Genomic DNA, 18,230 nt, shown 5'->3' with positions numbered 1-18,230 from the left:
CACACAGAATTTAATATATTTTTATCGTTTTTAATAACTACGCTGTATTTATTGGCACACAGGTATTAAATAATTATTATTTTACTTATCGATATAAACTTCTTAATCACGTTTCAATTGAAATACGAGATTGAAGTAAAGTCGAAGCATTTTGTGATTGTATGGTAAACAAATTCGTCTGGCTAGAATTATTTTTGACACATTTTCCTATAACAATACCTACAGAAAATGTATTTCATCTATAAACATTTTATTGATGCAAGGCGATTGATGTTGTCCGCGAAACTGCTCAAAAAAATGGCATTTGTAATACGACGTTAATCTGTAGTAATAGTGACTTTAAGAAGTGCATCTGGAGGGTGCGAGACTTGATAGTAGACAAGTTTTTCATGGATCGGTCGGACTCATAACTTTGTCCAAGTGACCAACCGTTGGTGTTGGTGAGTGGTGAAGTCTTTTGTGGTAGTAGCCTTCTAAGTTTCAGATAGGCAATTCACGATGCATGGCGCGGGACCATAATATTATTTTATTATTATACCGCATTATTGTCCCAGTCATAGTTAGCATTTAACGCCGTCCGGTGGTCGAGTAGGCAATCGACAAGAAGGTTTTTCGGTAGAACTCTGTAAGCTCAAACTACTGGAGGTACTTCGATGAATAAATCGCGGTTGTAACAACATATTTGTAGTGACGAAAAGTAGAGGTGGGTTTATGTAATTTCGAAAAACGGGCCCTTATACTCGTCATGCACGGTGTTGTCGTCGATAAATTTGGTGGATTATTGTCGTTGGAGAACTTTGGACGTTCGTCGAGTCTTATCAGAAGGCGGTTATCCGGTTGATGACAGGAAACGCTATTATTCGCTAGCACGTATTACGTCTGCTACTTGGTTCTGGTAAACTTCTGTTTTTTTCGGTTCTTCAAAGTTTTCAAGTTTATTTTGATTGAAGGCAAAAAGAAGCGAGTTCGGTATCATCATATCGTCCAGAGAAGTATCCGAAAATAACTTATACAACCCATATAAATGTATATAATATTATTGATAATAATTATACAACTAATACGAGTTGGAATATGACAGACGAATATGGCATTTTAAAATAGTGATATAAAAATGTGAGCATATTTATAAATTTAAACCAATATTTCTTTTATGTACCTATACTATTATTATAATAATAATAGTTTGTGGAATAAATGTAGAAAAAAAAATGACAATCATATAATAAACAGGTAAAAAAACAAATAATGAATATATTATTCATATAATATTATTTCTACCGAAAACGTTAATGTTATTGTTTGTTGATTTAGTCGTTTCACATTTACGATATTTTAATATGATTATTATCATGTTGTTATATTATACTATTCCGTTAAATATATATTTAAATTTAATCCTAATTAATAGGATCTACCTATAACCTATGTATTTTTTTGTTTTATATGTATATGTTAAAGTGTTGAATTTCGTTATTTTATGAATTGACTTTGTAGTTCATGAATTACTTACGAATGTTAGAATACGTGAAAATAATTATCCTTTAAATAACTATTTTATACACTACATATCTAGTTTGAATATTCTATACAGTTTTAGTTTGATTTACGTTAAAATATAGAATACATTTGAATTTAAAATATATTATAATATTTTGTTTATTTTTAATTGAATTAATTATTTATTTGTACACGCAAGGCTATATTGTGGTACTTAAAGTTGTACAAAACTTTTTTTTTCTACAAATACAGTGTACACACGTCATGACTGTAAAACTATTACTAAACGATAATCTTATAATAACACGATAAACGCATATAAACATTTCCTATTGACAGTCTTGCGGTAATATTTTATATTTGATACGAATAGACCGAACCAAGACGAAAGATAAGACATCGCAAGGGCGACCCAAACGTTATCAGTGAACGGTGATCACTAATCATATTTTATACGATTTGAAGTGATGCCAGATAATGTATAAAATAACTAGTTGAAAGTATAAATTATATACATTACATACGCGTTTCAGTTATTTCATGAACTATCTGATTCAACACTTTAACCGTAACTTTTACGTTAATCATTACTGGACAACATAAATGGAATTATGGACATGAATAATATACTTGGTTATGATTCTATTGTGAATCAAAATATTACATTTTTTTTTTTTTAATAGATAGAATGAGGAACTCGGTGTTTTCACTTGTGATATTTATTTGTACATAAATCAATAATTGAAGAAAAGTTTAACTTTTAAACCGATATAATATAATATTATATTTTGTTTAAAATCGATCATTAAATTATGTAATACTATCATGTAACAAAATTTTTTTTATAAAAAATGTTCTTAAGTAGAAAATAATACTATACAGAAATGTATACAACGTATAATTATTTTAGTTTAAACACATCATGTTCTGGTGTACATATATATTAAATTATTAACTATTTAAACTCGTTTAGCTTAACAACTATACCCACATAAAACGTATTGAAATACGAGTGTTTATGTACGACTATATAAATAATATTATAAATAACATAAATGCATATACATAATACGTAGGTATATAACATTATATATGCAGTAAATGAATGTATACAATAATTCAATACAATTATCAATAATAATAATAACATCATTTTTTTTTTACAAAACAAAAACTAATTAGGAAAGTGCCAATTATATTTTATTGGATTTAAAATGTATGAGTCACGCGTTCCATACAATGTCATATTCATAGACAACATCCTGTAAAATATATTTTTTTTTTGGGAGGAATAAGAAGAGCTTAAGTATAGTATTACGTAGCAAACAAATTCATGGAGACTTGCCTTTAGACATCCATCTGTCTTACTGTTACAAGGTTTTATCTTTTTATAGAACTTTTTTTTAACGAAATCGCGATTTAACTGATCAGAACAAATAAAATATTTTACGAAACTAAAAAGTTTCAGTTATTACATTTTTTAAACTACCATCTACCTCGTCAACCTTTAATTACGGAGTTACTTCTATCAAAAAACTATAAATTGTAATTTATGGTAACCAAAAACTAAAAAAATTGCTTAAGTTAGAATTTTCGCATATTAAGATTTTAGATCAAGACATTAGATTGATAGACATTTATGTTAAAATGTCAATTGTTTAGATCATTATTTTTGAGTTATGAATAAAAAATTTAAATTAGTTATATGATTCGGCAGCAAATTTACAATTTTTAGTCTAATTTTAATATAAGTGCTTAAAAATTAAAATAACTCTTAATATTATATGTACAAATTTTGGTTTATCTGTGAATTTTTTTTTATGAAAAAAAAATTGGTCATGACACCTATTTACTTTTCAAAGCTAACACTATTATTAAAGGGCAGTAGCTTATACGTATACAGTTATTTATTATATTACTTATTATTATATATTATTATTATTATTATTATTATTATTTATTATTTTACTATAATTTATTATTCATTTTAGATAATCATATTTGAACAAGTTCAATACAAGAAAGTATAATCATTAGATAGTTATGAGGTTCGTTATTTTTATTTATTTAATCTATAAATGACCACTAAAATTAATCTTTATTTCTACGTAGATTCACTCATATGTAATACATATGTGTGTATTTAATATTTATGTTAATTTTTCAACATGAAATGTTTCAAAAATTTTACTCACATATAGATCTGCATCTTTACTTGTAAACATTGGTAGTTAAGTGGACGTCTTGAAATAATTTTTAATATATACGAACGCCTATGAAAAATGCTCTAACTGATTTTAAGGCAACTAAAGAGATAAAACAAATAATATGCGAATTACCATGTTTTGCTTTAGATGATTGTTATACTCATAATGATGGTACTGAATAAATTGAAATTCAGTACTTTGGCGCATAGCCTAGTGTATTATTTGAGTAATGGCTTGGGTATATTTTTAAAGTTTCCGCATAATAATTGTAATAACATAATATATTTTTTTTAAAAGCATGTTCGTTGTTTTTTAAAATGCATACATTATTTTTTTAAGAAAATAATTAGTTTTGAAATGTGTACAAAGTATACTCGCATTATTTGAATTCTAGTTTAACTCAAACACTAATTTATTTTAATTCATAAATACAATGATTATGTTATTAAAAATAAAATAAAATATTTTATGATTTAACTATATTTTTTTTTTATTATTTCGCGCTCTAATTGTGTACTTAGAACCTAATTAATAATTATTACTAAATCGTGATAAAATAATATTTACGTGTAAAACACATAATAATTAAAACACGTCGTTAATATATCGAAATGATCAGATCTATATATTTTACACCTCATACATGAAACAAGAATAGGTATAGGTACTCCGTTTTTTATTTTTAGAGTGAATGTCTCTTCTTATAGAAAACACACATTTATTATTTAGTAATACCTATAATAGTATGGTGTTATGTAAAAGCTGTGCTACTTAAAGATTATTAGAAAGGCGTTGGACAATGTTCGATTAAATAATAAATATAGTATTTTCTGAAAATAAAAATTAATGGAAGTAGAACGCATGGTTAACAATGTTTATACGATTCAAAGCTCATACAGTTTATTGCCTATAATATAACTAACATTAACGGGTACGAATAAAACTGACAAACTTCACGTTCCTGTTAAATTTTTTAAACGTTTGTCGAAATTAGTCGGTCTATAGTGTCTTGCACAACATCTGTTCGGTTTGTTATTGAAGGTTAAATCGCTTATCGAATTATAGTATTTCATAATCTTTCACCTCGTCTTTATTTTATGCGCGCGCGACTGTTGTAGCCGCGATATACCTACATCCTACACACGATTTGCGTAATTAAAGATAGAAAAATGTATAATTTAAAAATTGTTAATCTTGCACGTAATTCGAATTGTAATTATATCACTATGATATCGTCACCGCACGCGGTATAGCAGATACATTATATCATATAATATATCAACCATAAATAAAAATAATATAATATCGAAGGGGTCTGATGGGCGATGATAATATTGATTAACTAATATATGACGAATACACCAGTCTTGTCACATCGAGCAATTGTGCATATTTTCAATGGACACGAAATTGTAAAAAAAATAATCGATATTAGTATATACCTATATATACTCAAATTATATTTTTTTTTCGACAAATGAGTGAAAGGCTATGTGAAAAAAAGGGGGCGCGAAGACGGCGATAAGGTCGAATTCAGAGAATAACGCACAATTATTACGGGATTTATAACGACGGGGGTGGACAAATATATCGACGTGGTTTAAATTGGACAAGGTGCTCTTGCCGAGGGGTGAGGTTTACGCTCGTTATAAATTTAATTTAATTTTAGCTCTCTTTCTCTCTACCTCTGACTCTCTACGTCTCAATCTTTCACTCTCTGTCCGTGCGCCCCTCGTTCATACAATGCAAACACCCCCTCGCCTATTTTGGAGCTTATTGCGATGGGATGTAAACCTAATTCGGGTGTTACGTGGCGTATTTACTGACGTATATATACGAGCAACCCAATATTGTACCATTCATGTAGCGTTCTATGTATTACGTGGATCAATATGAATTATAATGACGAAAAACGTAGTTTATAATCGGTATTTTTTTTATAAAACCAGCAGTAGGTAGGCACTTTTGATTGAAAAAAAATTCACTATAATAAACACATTAAATAGATCAATATAAATACTCATAAATTTACGTATATTATTTTAGCTATACCAGTTTTTAATAAGCATTTTGGTTTCGTTAAAATACTATTACGTATATTCACAATGGTATTTTTGCAAATTTTTTTTATTGAATTTGAACATTGTTTTAATTTTTAATAAATTTATTCGGTAGGTACATTACATGCTGTTGAACGATCAGAATTTATAAAAGTGTCGATCTGCTTGGACGGTGGACACACTCGGAGCGATGATGCGCGATTGGACTTATGTAACACACGATACATATTGACCATTCACGGACGACATAATATTATATGATACGGCGTGGGACTGTGGTAGAGAAAGCCTTTATGGTGGAAAAAAATATATCGGAGAGATGAGGACGAAAAACCCACCGACCTAATCATGAATTTGGTACGCAAGCGTTTTTCAGAAGGCTACACATAATATTATACACGTATGATAAAAAAAAAAAAAAATCATTTTTGACGTCGTCCTCGGACCAGTTTGGCGGTCGTTTTTTTAATTTTTTTTTTTCTGTTCGTTTCGGATAGAATAAGACCGAGAGCGGACGATAATAATTACAGCTTGCGGGAACGCAAACCGACGTCGGCGGCGGCTATTGCCGTCGCACAAGGTGAGTCGGTGGCGAATAATATATAATACATAATAATAATAATAATAATATAATGATGACGACGGCGCATCGGCCGAGGCGGTATATACGTGCGGGCGGGCGGCGAGAGTGAGCGAATGCGCGCGCACGTGTGTCGTTTGGTAAAAAAAAAAAATAAAACCGTTTTGTGAAAGTGTTAGCTCATGCGAATAGGTTTCAAGGTCGATAGGCATATGTATATAATAATAACAATAATGATAATAATGAAATAAAAAACCGTCACCGCCGTCAACACAACACAGTGTGTTCGTGTGTGCAACCGACGAAGAAAGGAAACTGGCTTCGCCGAATCGCACAAAAAAAAAAAAAAAACACATACATAATATATAACGTTCCTATATCTACGACAGAAAACAAAAAAAAAAATGGTAGCGACGGGCCCAAATAACTTTTCAGTTTTTTTTTCCAACGATATGTTTTCTTTTTACACTAATATTATAATAGGTAGTGATATTTTTATACCATATATAACGCCGTCGGTAGTCATTGTAATGATATCGTCGTCGTCGTCGTTGTCGTGTGCGATACACAACTACTTTTCTTTTTATTTTCGTTTGGTCTCTTATTGTCCGAGCATTACTCATACCCACTATATTTGTAGTTAGTCGAGTAGTAATACAATTGTAACTATATAATAACACGAGACAGTTGTTAGTTATAGATTACTTTTCAAACGCAATATCTATAACTTGACTTGTAAGTCTATAAAATTGTTAAAACTGTTTTCTATAAAACAGTTATTTTTGGCAAAACCATAAGGTAGTCGTATACGTATATATTATCATAACCGTATAAAAAATTATAGTTTTAAACACGAATTGGAAGAAATAATAATAACATATTATAATAGATTATTATTACAGATATTATATATCTAAACGAGTGAATATTATCTGTTCGTAAGGAAAGATTTGGCCAAGTCTTGTGGTAACTTTTAAACTATTGTAATCGTGTAAACTCACTTTGGAATAAAGTAGTAGCTAGTCTATTACATAATAAAAAAATACATACATGTGATCGTGTTGAGGAATTACATGCAAATTGCTGGGTAACACTGGGAGCCATCTATTAGTGACATTAGGTTTGGATTATATTATATGTATTATAGTCACTATGACATTAGAAATCATTTAATAGCATCATGATGCATAAACAATACCTTACATATAATTTATAAATACATCGGTCAAATGTCATGTCTATTTTGGGAACACTGCGATTATTGCAAAATAATATAATAGAATAGCATATACAATGTATTATGTAAAATATATCATGTGTACAAATAAAAAAATATATTACTGCGTTTTTTACTAGATGCATGTCTGTAAAATATATAATTCGTATTATTAAACACTTTGAACAGTTATAGTATGAATACTTACTGCTCATACTTCTGTATTGTATAAGTGCGGACTCCAACAGGTAATAGTAGTGCACATAATTTACATAAGTAAAGCGAGTTTCATTGTCACAACAAAAGACTTATAATTTTGTATGTGTAAGCTGGTCGTATTAATATCGGTCAGGTGTTCTTCTATATCACTATACATGTACCTATCTGTTAGTTTTTTTTGGTTTTGGTTCAGTACCAGCTATCCGGTTCACCTGGATTCCAGTTCAGTTAAATTTCTATTACAAAATATGTGTTCAATTTATCATTTAATAGGATGTTATCACACACAATTTTAAAAATCAAACATTATTGTTAAAGAATATTTTTAATTTAAAACAAGTTCAATTTCACATACAATTATACCGATTATGAAATCAATAACAAAAGTTTTGTTTATAGTTGGTTACAATATAGGTATAACTTTTACAAAATAATTAATTCAAAGTAAAAAAAATAATTATAACTATTATATTCTGTAAAAAAAAAAGTGATACTTTCATCTTTAATATACAACTATTTTTCTAGTATATCTAATTAAAATTAAAAATTAATAAGTCAATCCCAAGATATTATTTGTTATTATCTAAAATCATTCTATACCATATTCAACCCATATAATCTAAATAAGTTTTTATACTTGTGATTTTTTTTTATTTAAAATTTAATTAATTATGGAACATCAATAATTAATCAAAAGTAATACAGGCAGTGGTAATAATGGGATTTCATGAACATTATTTTAAAATATAATTTATAAACATTAAAATGTAAAAAAAAAAAAGTAGAATTTATCTATACAAAATCACCCAAACCCTGTCAATATCACTAAACAATAACTCGTTAGTTAAAAATTAATTCTTTCTAATGTTCATACTGCGGTGAGAATTATACTACTATTATCAGTCTTGTTTTAGTGTCCTTCATTAATAACACTGCCGTCTGCCAACAACTTTTTTTTACTCATTTTTTTTTTATAAAATATATAATATAATTTATAAAAAATTAAACTTCCATTTGGTATTTAACAATGATAATTTATTAAACTTTGATTTTATTTTTAGAAAAATCGAGACAAACAACTGTGGAATATATCGTGAAATGTATAAATGATGTAAACAACAGCTGAATAAACAAACATTAGCATTCGATATAATATCTACGATATTCCTACAACTTAATAATTACAAAAACTAGATACCTATAGAATAACCGGTAAAATTAAACTTTTGTATAATATATTATTTTTAATGTACCTCGTCATCGTGTAGATAACTGTAATGGTTCTATTGAATTCGACGATAAATCAAACGAAAAACAATTCTGATATCTGATAGAAAACCTTTTGAAAGTACTGAGTCAATATTTCTAAGGAAATTGTACTATATATTTATATTATTTTGAATGAATATATGTACTGCTTATTAAGATAAAACTGCTACGAATATATTGCTTATGCAAAATAAACAAAATTCAAACATTTGAAATGCCTATAAATAACATACAATTTATCTAAATATTTTAAAATTCTATACATAGGAAATTACTATTTATATAACTGTAAAATGTTTCAAGTTTTTATGGTTAATATCTATTATTTTTCGCAATAAAAAATTAATATTACTTGTTTGATGACAGAAATTGTTATTATCTATACTTAATGTCCCATGTCATTAACATTTGAATTTGAACTTCTTTTTATGTCATTATTTTTTTTTTAATTTTCGGTAAAAAAAACTCATAAGTAATCTTACATTAGATTCTTAATTATTGCTAAAATCAAAAATATTATTCATTTTTAACTACCAGCAAAATAATTTAAATGTTTATATTATTTTGTAATAATTATATAAAAACAATTGTGATAATGTATTTCATAATTTTGGTGAGAACGACTAAACTATACCTAATGAATCTTATTTTATTTTATTTTTATTTACTCACGATCAAAATTAATAAAATTAATATCATGTCAATAATCTATAAATAATATTTTAAACTCATTAAGGTAAGTTTAAAGTAAATTCACTTAGTTCAAACCCATTTCCATTAATATTTACAATTAAATATATATATTTTACAATTCTTATTATATATAATACATCCCTGCAAAAAGTAAATCTGATAATAGTTTATACTCCAAAATAAAAAAAACTATTTATTTATAGGTAGTAAAAGTAATAAAGATAAGAATAAATTAAGTAATATGAACAGATAAAATCCTTATACCGCTCATTATTGAATTTATAACGTTTTCGAATATTTCCGTTATTAAATTTCTACTTTTACCTCACATCAGAAATGTTCCTCCAGCGGTCACAACACGATAAGAAGATTATTTTAAGCATGTTATTTATTTTGCTTCGTTACCATGATGCGTGACAATCCAAGATTTAATTTTCCTCACATGCGCGTACTATACATATTATATGCATTTTTCGTAAGTTTACCGATAAAAATAAATAATCGCTTAAATGCTATCACTGCAATACCTATAGTAGTATTATAGCACTGTACTACTTATATCGTATACTGCAGTAGCAGCAGTCCATCGATAACAATACGTTACTCATGATGTCATGATATTTTTCCTTATTTTTTTCGATTTTTTTCCATACTCATTTCAATTCCAAACATATCAAATTTCCAAAAATTTCGTTTAACGAGAATGTACATAATGTTTTTATATCGATTACACAACACGTACATTGTCAAACATAATCGGATCGCTCATTTTTATACCCACCTAGCATAATATTATACTATAATATTATTTTAAAATATAAAAAATGAATGATTTTTTTGTATGTCTTATTTTTATGTTTTATCCCTCATAGTTTCCCGTTCACCGCTTGCAGTTTTAAATAATATAAATTACCAGTACCTATACACCTTATGGTAAGTGACAATTATTTTTTATTCTTGACGATTTGGTTTTATCATTAAATAAAAAACGTAATAAATATTTTTCAACTATAGTCATCATATTTTAATTCGTGTAAACCACGGAATGTATGAAGAACATGCATAGAAGGATATTATACCATATTTTTAGGGATATTATTTAAAAAAAAAAAAACATAATGGACTCCCTGAATTATTTATTAGAAAGAATTATTAATGGGCTTTGTTTATTTCAGTGGTCACATCGTACCTTCTATTAATTTTTTATACACATATACGTCATATTATAAAGGCAATCGCCTGATTATAAAACATAAAATAATTATATTTTCCTAGTTCGTATAACCATGTATACAGGAATCGTAAACGTCGAGAGGATTCCCCGACTACAACATCAATTATACCAAGCGAATGGGAAATGTTATTATGCCGAAAGCGGATTAATAGCTGTATTATATTGTATGAATTAAACGCTTTTAGGCCGGTATTTTAGTTGCCGGAAAGGTCCGCTGTATAGTCTTGATGGAGTTTTGACGTAAGCTTTTGAATTAATATTTTTGTTCTCGTTGTAATCGGATATCATACGCCATTATATCGCAGTATCACGTGCCCCAATTTAAAATAGTTTTTAAAAGTCAGTCTAATTCCGATTCACCAAAAAATAATTTATATTTATGTAGGTAATAATATTTTATGTATTTGAAAATAACAACCACGTATATGTAATAAAATAATGTATAGAGGTACATCGATGTCACTGTATACTTTTAGGTATGCGTATTATGCCGCTATTAAATGTGTTGTGTACAATTTCGTCGAAAAAAGTTTTATTATTTATATTTTATATTATCAATAGGTATACAATATACATATTATTAATTTATACTTGTATACATTATCAACTATTATATTACATACATTTTCAATATATAGACCATATTATGCATTTATTATGCTGTGCATTTTAAATCAATGTACAATATAGGTACCTAACGTACCGATGTGATTTAATAAAAATAAATATGTTAACGTACTTCATATTATACATAAACCGTACATGTAATATAAAAAAAATACTTGTTATTTTATGGATTATAGTATGAATATAATGTAATACAATATTATAATAAGTAATATATATATTATCTAGTGGTGTACCACCAATACCGGAAACTGGTTTAAGTTTGAATTTTTTTTGTATATTTATCTAATACTGTTCTTTCTTTTTGTTTCTCTTTCCGTTACAACTTTAGAATGCCGTAGAGGTATTAATTTTGTAATCCTATTACCAGTGTATCATATTATACTATTTAAATTCTGCCCCGAAGAATTTATCATATTATGTATAGTGTGAAACAAATATATTATGTAATTTTGTTTATTATAAATGAAATATCTTATCACTTTGTGCTCACGCATCATTGTTATGATACTCATAAGCGTGCGCAGGTCTTCTTGGCAGGGGAGGCAATACCTTAGCTATGGAGGTCCAGATTTCAACCCCCCCCCCCGGTTTGTAGGTATAATATAAGATAGCGGTGAAACGGAAAATCTCGCAGGGGAGGCAGCCGCCTCCCCTGCCTCCCCCGTGCGCACGCTTATGATGATACTTAATTGAAATTATTGGTAATTAAACTTTAAAATAATAAACGTAAGTGAATAGGTACTATAGATGTATTATATCTAATTATAAATAAACATCAAGAAAATCAATTTAAATGTTCTTATTTTGAGTTCAGATAAACAAAAAATTAAACACTTTATTTACTGTACTTTCTCAAAAGTGGGCATCTATTATTAAAATAAGAATTTTGAAATATAATAATATTGAAATGAAATTATATTTCAAATTGTTGAACAGAAAAAAGTTATTATTGATAGAAGGATGTAATTCATAGGTAAGAACAAGATATTTATAAATTTACATTAGTATTAGAAGTTTTCTTCACACATAGGAATTTACAAATTAATATGACTTAACATAAATAATTGTAATTTTGTTTGTCTTACAAGATTTTCATTAGTAATATGGTAGGTTGAACTAATTTCTGCTAAAATTAAACCGCATACTCGTATATTATATAACGATTTATTTTAATATTATTTCATATAGGTACTATATTACAACCTACGTATAAGTCGAAATCGACGAGGTTCGTGGTATAATTAATGTTAAATAACTTAAAATGAACCAAACCATTTTGAAAATTAAATTGCGTATACTATTAATAGTAATTATTAAGTTTTATGACCAAACCAATAAGTTTCTGAGTATCATTTAAAATTTAAATATAAATTTTTGTCGAAATGTGCTGTTTAGTTTATGTACATTGTACATTGTACGTATTATACTTCTATGGGCGTAAAACGTATGATATTTGAAGAAACGGGTAGATGATTTAAAAATACAGTAAAAGTATATTATACCGTATAATATATGCACATATTATAATATGAAACTGAATGAAACTTTTCGCTGTGTGTGTTGATACAATGTACATGCTTAATAATTCTGTATTAATATTAAGAACACTTTCGAATATGTATCTATATTATCACGTTGGATTATTATATTAAACTTTATGACATTCACATCATGTCCTTGTTTGTGATTTTCTGACGAATAATATATTATAATTCCGACACTACTTACTTCGTGTCACGAGTTATACGAAAGTGGAAATGTGACAGTGTGACACTAGATTGGATTTTTAGGTATATTAATTATTGTAGATATTATAATATAGTCATTAATACAAAAATATTCGACGAATTATCGATTAATAGTAACAGTAATAATAATTAATTAGTCTATCGTGCACGTGCGATGCATATATTATATATTTTATACTTATATTTAGTTACAACTGCAGACCAAACAAATGTGGGTGCTGTGTAAGGGATAAATTTCGTTCTTAATAATTTTTATGAACGATAGATCCCGTTAAAAACACACAATTAAAAAATGAACTTAAAGTGTTTGTCTTGCACGATACTTAAAATATGATCTTTATGATCAAATTATACGAATCGTAAGATCTAACATATTATAGTAACTAATATTGATACATAATATATTATTAAGTGATATCATAATATTTAAATAAATATGTATACTATTTTTTCAGACCAAAACACTCGACTATATACTAATTAAATTGGACAGTCAATATTATACACAGATCCTTGAAAAAAAAAAAACAATTTTACACAACAGTATTCCTAGAAATATTTCAAGCTTTTTATCAGGTTTGGCACGATAGTCTATTGTACACACTTAAAAAGTCCGTACCCGTTCCTTATTTTCTTTTGATTACAGTTTATATGACAAATCGCTCTTTTATTGCTTGCATAAACACTATTATACCTACTCAACTAGTTATACAATTATTAAAGCAAAAGTCTCTCGAGGAAATGACATCGCTCCGTTCCTATAATACTCAATTTTCACTCATGATATCTCTAAGACATTCTATACTTCTCTAGGTACATATGCTAACGACATACTAATATCCGCTTTTCACGAAAATAATACCATTACAGCCGGCGATATGATTCAGATCCATTTAAATTTTAAATATGATTTACTTAGGAAAAAACAGGTGAAAAATCAAAACAAACGAATCTAAATCTGTTCAGGTAACATTTTCACTTCCATATTTCGATTCACCACTTGTTACGTTAAATAACCAAACAATTCAAACGGCAAATTAATTTAAATATATTAGTCTAACTCTATATAAATGCCTAATCTGCGGCCTAAACATAAAAATTAACCGTAAAACTATTAACTCTAAACTCCACCTCCTTAAACCACTGTACTGAAATCCAGACTCTCCCTGTCCAATAAACTTACCATATACAAGTCAATAATTCGACCAGTTTGGACATACATTATTCAGGTATGGGGTTCTGCAAAGTCATTCAATACCAGGCATTTTAATCTGTCTGCTTACGACTAGATACGTCTTCTTCAAGATATTTCTCAAAAAATAATCTTCACAAAGGCCTTAAAATGTTTGCCCTTAATCGATTAGAAAAATTATATTACATTCCATTTCATACTAAATTAAGCTTTCACAGTAACTCATTAATCAAACAACTATCCTCCATTTCACTTCTCGGTAATGTACGTTTAGAAGACTCAAAGGACAGTGACCTAGAGACCTAGCTATTAAGATAAAAATAAAAAAGATAAATAACATATTTACTTAAAAAGTATCTGGTCAGGTGACACTGCTGAGTGTCTACCCACAAAACGCTACCCCCCTGTAAATAACCATTTTATCAAATTTACTCATTATACTAATTTATTGTAATGTATATATTGTAAATACATTTTTAATAAAAAAAAATAAAGATTATTAGGTTTTTTTTTTAAATCTAATATTAAAGTCCGATGTTTTTAATAATTTAAATATAGTCCCTTTTCAACAGTAAGTACCTACTCTACTTGTTTTCAGCGAATAATGCTTTATTATTATTTGAAGTTATAGGTTGATACAATGATGTATTTGATTCTCATACGAGTGTAGTGTAATAGTCATATAGTAATAATACTCGCATTATTCAATAAACATATTAGTTCGTGTATTTGAAAACTTGGTTAGTAAAAATTATTTAAAATAATACAAAAAAATAAGAATTTAAATCGATAAAAATAAAACAATAAAATAAAGGTGATCGTGTTTAGAGACTCGCCCTGTACGATTGTACATTAGTGAAATAAATACAATATATGCGCACACGCGAACTCACATGCGCAACAGGACAATTTATATATACGCTTATTGAATACGTGATGTATAATATGGTTTTCAAGTAGGTATATTATGGTTTTCGTTTACGCTCTATCATCCTCTCGTGTTACGTATTCGATATTATAATACCCGAAATATTACAAGGCTATAGACACATGCACGGATTCATAATTAAAAAAAAAAAAAAAATAATCAATCATGTAAGGCACTTTTAGTGAATTTCGAGTCCTGAATTTGACCTTGGATTTACATTTTATATAATAGTGTGTAGGTACGCAATTCTAACACTTTTTTTATGCTAAAATTTTTACATTTTGACTTGCTCTCAGTGACTTACTTTCTTTACTAATAGAATTTACATGATTCACCAGACATACTCGATGAAATTGGCGATAATGGTGGTATACCACTAAAAACGTGTGACCAATACGACAAAAGGACTATTTATATAGTAAAGTAAATTACGATTAGGTGTATTTGCGATAATTATCCCACAAGTATATCAAATTCTACATTTCTGAATCATACGAAAATGATAAATAATTAGCGCTGTGAAAAATTATTTATTTTGTTCCATAAATACCTACTGCACACTTGTCTGCGGTCGTACTCAAACATAAGTTTTTTTGGGCATCGCTGTAGTGCGATCGACAATACGTTTATACACTTAAATCGTAGACACTGTTTTAAATTGTCTGTTCGACAATAACAAAATAAAAACTGTAATTATCATTGTTATATGTTTATACGTGCAGATAAACATAGATGTGTATTTAAATATTTTGGTTATTTGTAGTTAAATTTATAATAGCTCCATAGCAATAGTATACAAGATACCTGTTCATTTTCGAACTTGGTCATTATGCATAGATAAGATTTTTTTTTCTTATTTAACCTCGAATATGCATATTTTTTTTATAAATTACTGCCCATAATGAACATTGTAATGACTGATATTGAATAGCATGTAATAATAATATAAATCCAGCTGCATAATATATAAGTTTCACCGAGACCTTCAATTTTAAGTCATTAAACCCGGCACCTAAAACAAGCCACTACAGCCACTGTTTAAAACGAGACAATATTGCTACTGTGTAGTTTAACTCGTTAATTTAAAAAATAAACGTTAAAATAAAACATAACTCCTATAATACCTTTGGGTATAACATAATAATGGTGTATTATGGCAAAATTGAATAGATAATAAATAATATTATGGTTAAAATATTTTGTATTCATATTCGGTATGAAAATGTAGAAAATGTAACTGGTTATCGTATATTATGCACAGTAATTTTAAAATATCATAAAACATACGGTAAGGGTATAATGGTCAGGTTAAGGGTGGGTTACTCTCGGAATTTACACAAATAACACTGTTTAACAAAGTTCTGTGATAACTAATATACAGCAACATTGTAATTAAAAATTATTTTAAAACCTTTAGATTAATAATAGATTAATATTATATTGCTGTTTATTGTAGGTACTTAAAAAGGATCATTCCTTACAGTGCTTATGTTATTAACATCATTGCCAATTACATATTATACTTACACCAGCTATAGTTTTGCTAGAAGCAATCCAATTTCAACACAGTTGTCGTCGAAATAATAGTATTATGGTACTTTTTCGATACCTAATATATAATGTCTATTAAAGTTTGTTTCACTGGTTGCCAAAATCTTCGTGCGGTGCGAGGGACAAATCGCTAATGAAACTCTTACTCTGCTAGATTAACGAGAGAAATAAACATTAAAACTGGAAAGCGAGCTTACAGTATGACTTATGGACTAGTTTGGTTACTATTATATGCGTAATGTATACGTTACAATATTTACTGATATTATGAATGAGTGATGATATTATATTAAAGTTGTTATTTTGATTAATATATCAAACTCAAAGTATATGCTAATTTTGTATATTTAAAAAAAAAATGTTCAAATATGATATATTACTACACTATAATATGAACCAACGATAATGCACATTGTTGCCTTACGTGCGCTACTACTCTATCGAGATTTACATGGAATTTCTATCCATATTTTATTGTACAATGATAAAATACACATAGATATAATAAAGACAATAAGCCATAAATAATATTCTCATAGATATGTATGAAAATTTCAATAGTTTTACCAGGAACCTTTTAACAATAAAATATATGACTCGGTATGCATATTACTTTCATGAATTCATCCGGTGCATGTCTTCGGGAAAGAGGCAGCGCGCGTTTCTTTGGGTCGGCGTTCCAGTGAAATCGTACCTCGAAGGTCGTATGAGGTTCGTTCTGCAAGATTTGTTTCACTTAAATATTATGTTGTCATACACTCGTAAACGGTTGATTATAGATCTACATTTTTATCATAAATTGGACTATTCGGACAGTGGCGGGAATGCAAAACATGTATCACGGAAAATTGATGGCGTTAACCGTCGTCGTAAGATTATATCGCGATGGCCATCAAACAGAATTGTGGTTATTCGCTTTCCCCCTCGCAATATGCACACAATGGAATATTGTAGACAACAGTCACCTAGTCTGAGATAACCACGGTTCTGGGCGTTGAACATGTGTTTACGATTCTAACCAGCTAACCTCGTTTTGAAATTTGCAAACAGACGCGTTCGAAAATTTGTCACCAAAATATTTATCGGTGAGTACGCAGCTAATATAATATCTATTATACGTTTATTCGCGACTAAATTAACAGCTGAATAAATTGTTAATTTTTTCCAGATACGTAAGTACGTCGAAGGTGAAGTGAGTATCTG

Source organism: Aphis gossypii, chromosome 3, assembly GCF_020184175.1.
Source record: "Aphis gossypii isolate Hap1 chromosome 3, ASM2018417v2, whole genome shotgun sequence".
In the NCBI taxonomy this organism is placed as follows: domain Eukaryota; kingdom Metazoa; phylum Arthropoda; class Insecta; order Hemiptera; family Aphididae; genus Aphis; species Aphis gossypii.
This window is presented reverse-complemented; position numbering follows the sequence as displayed.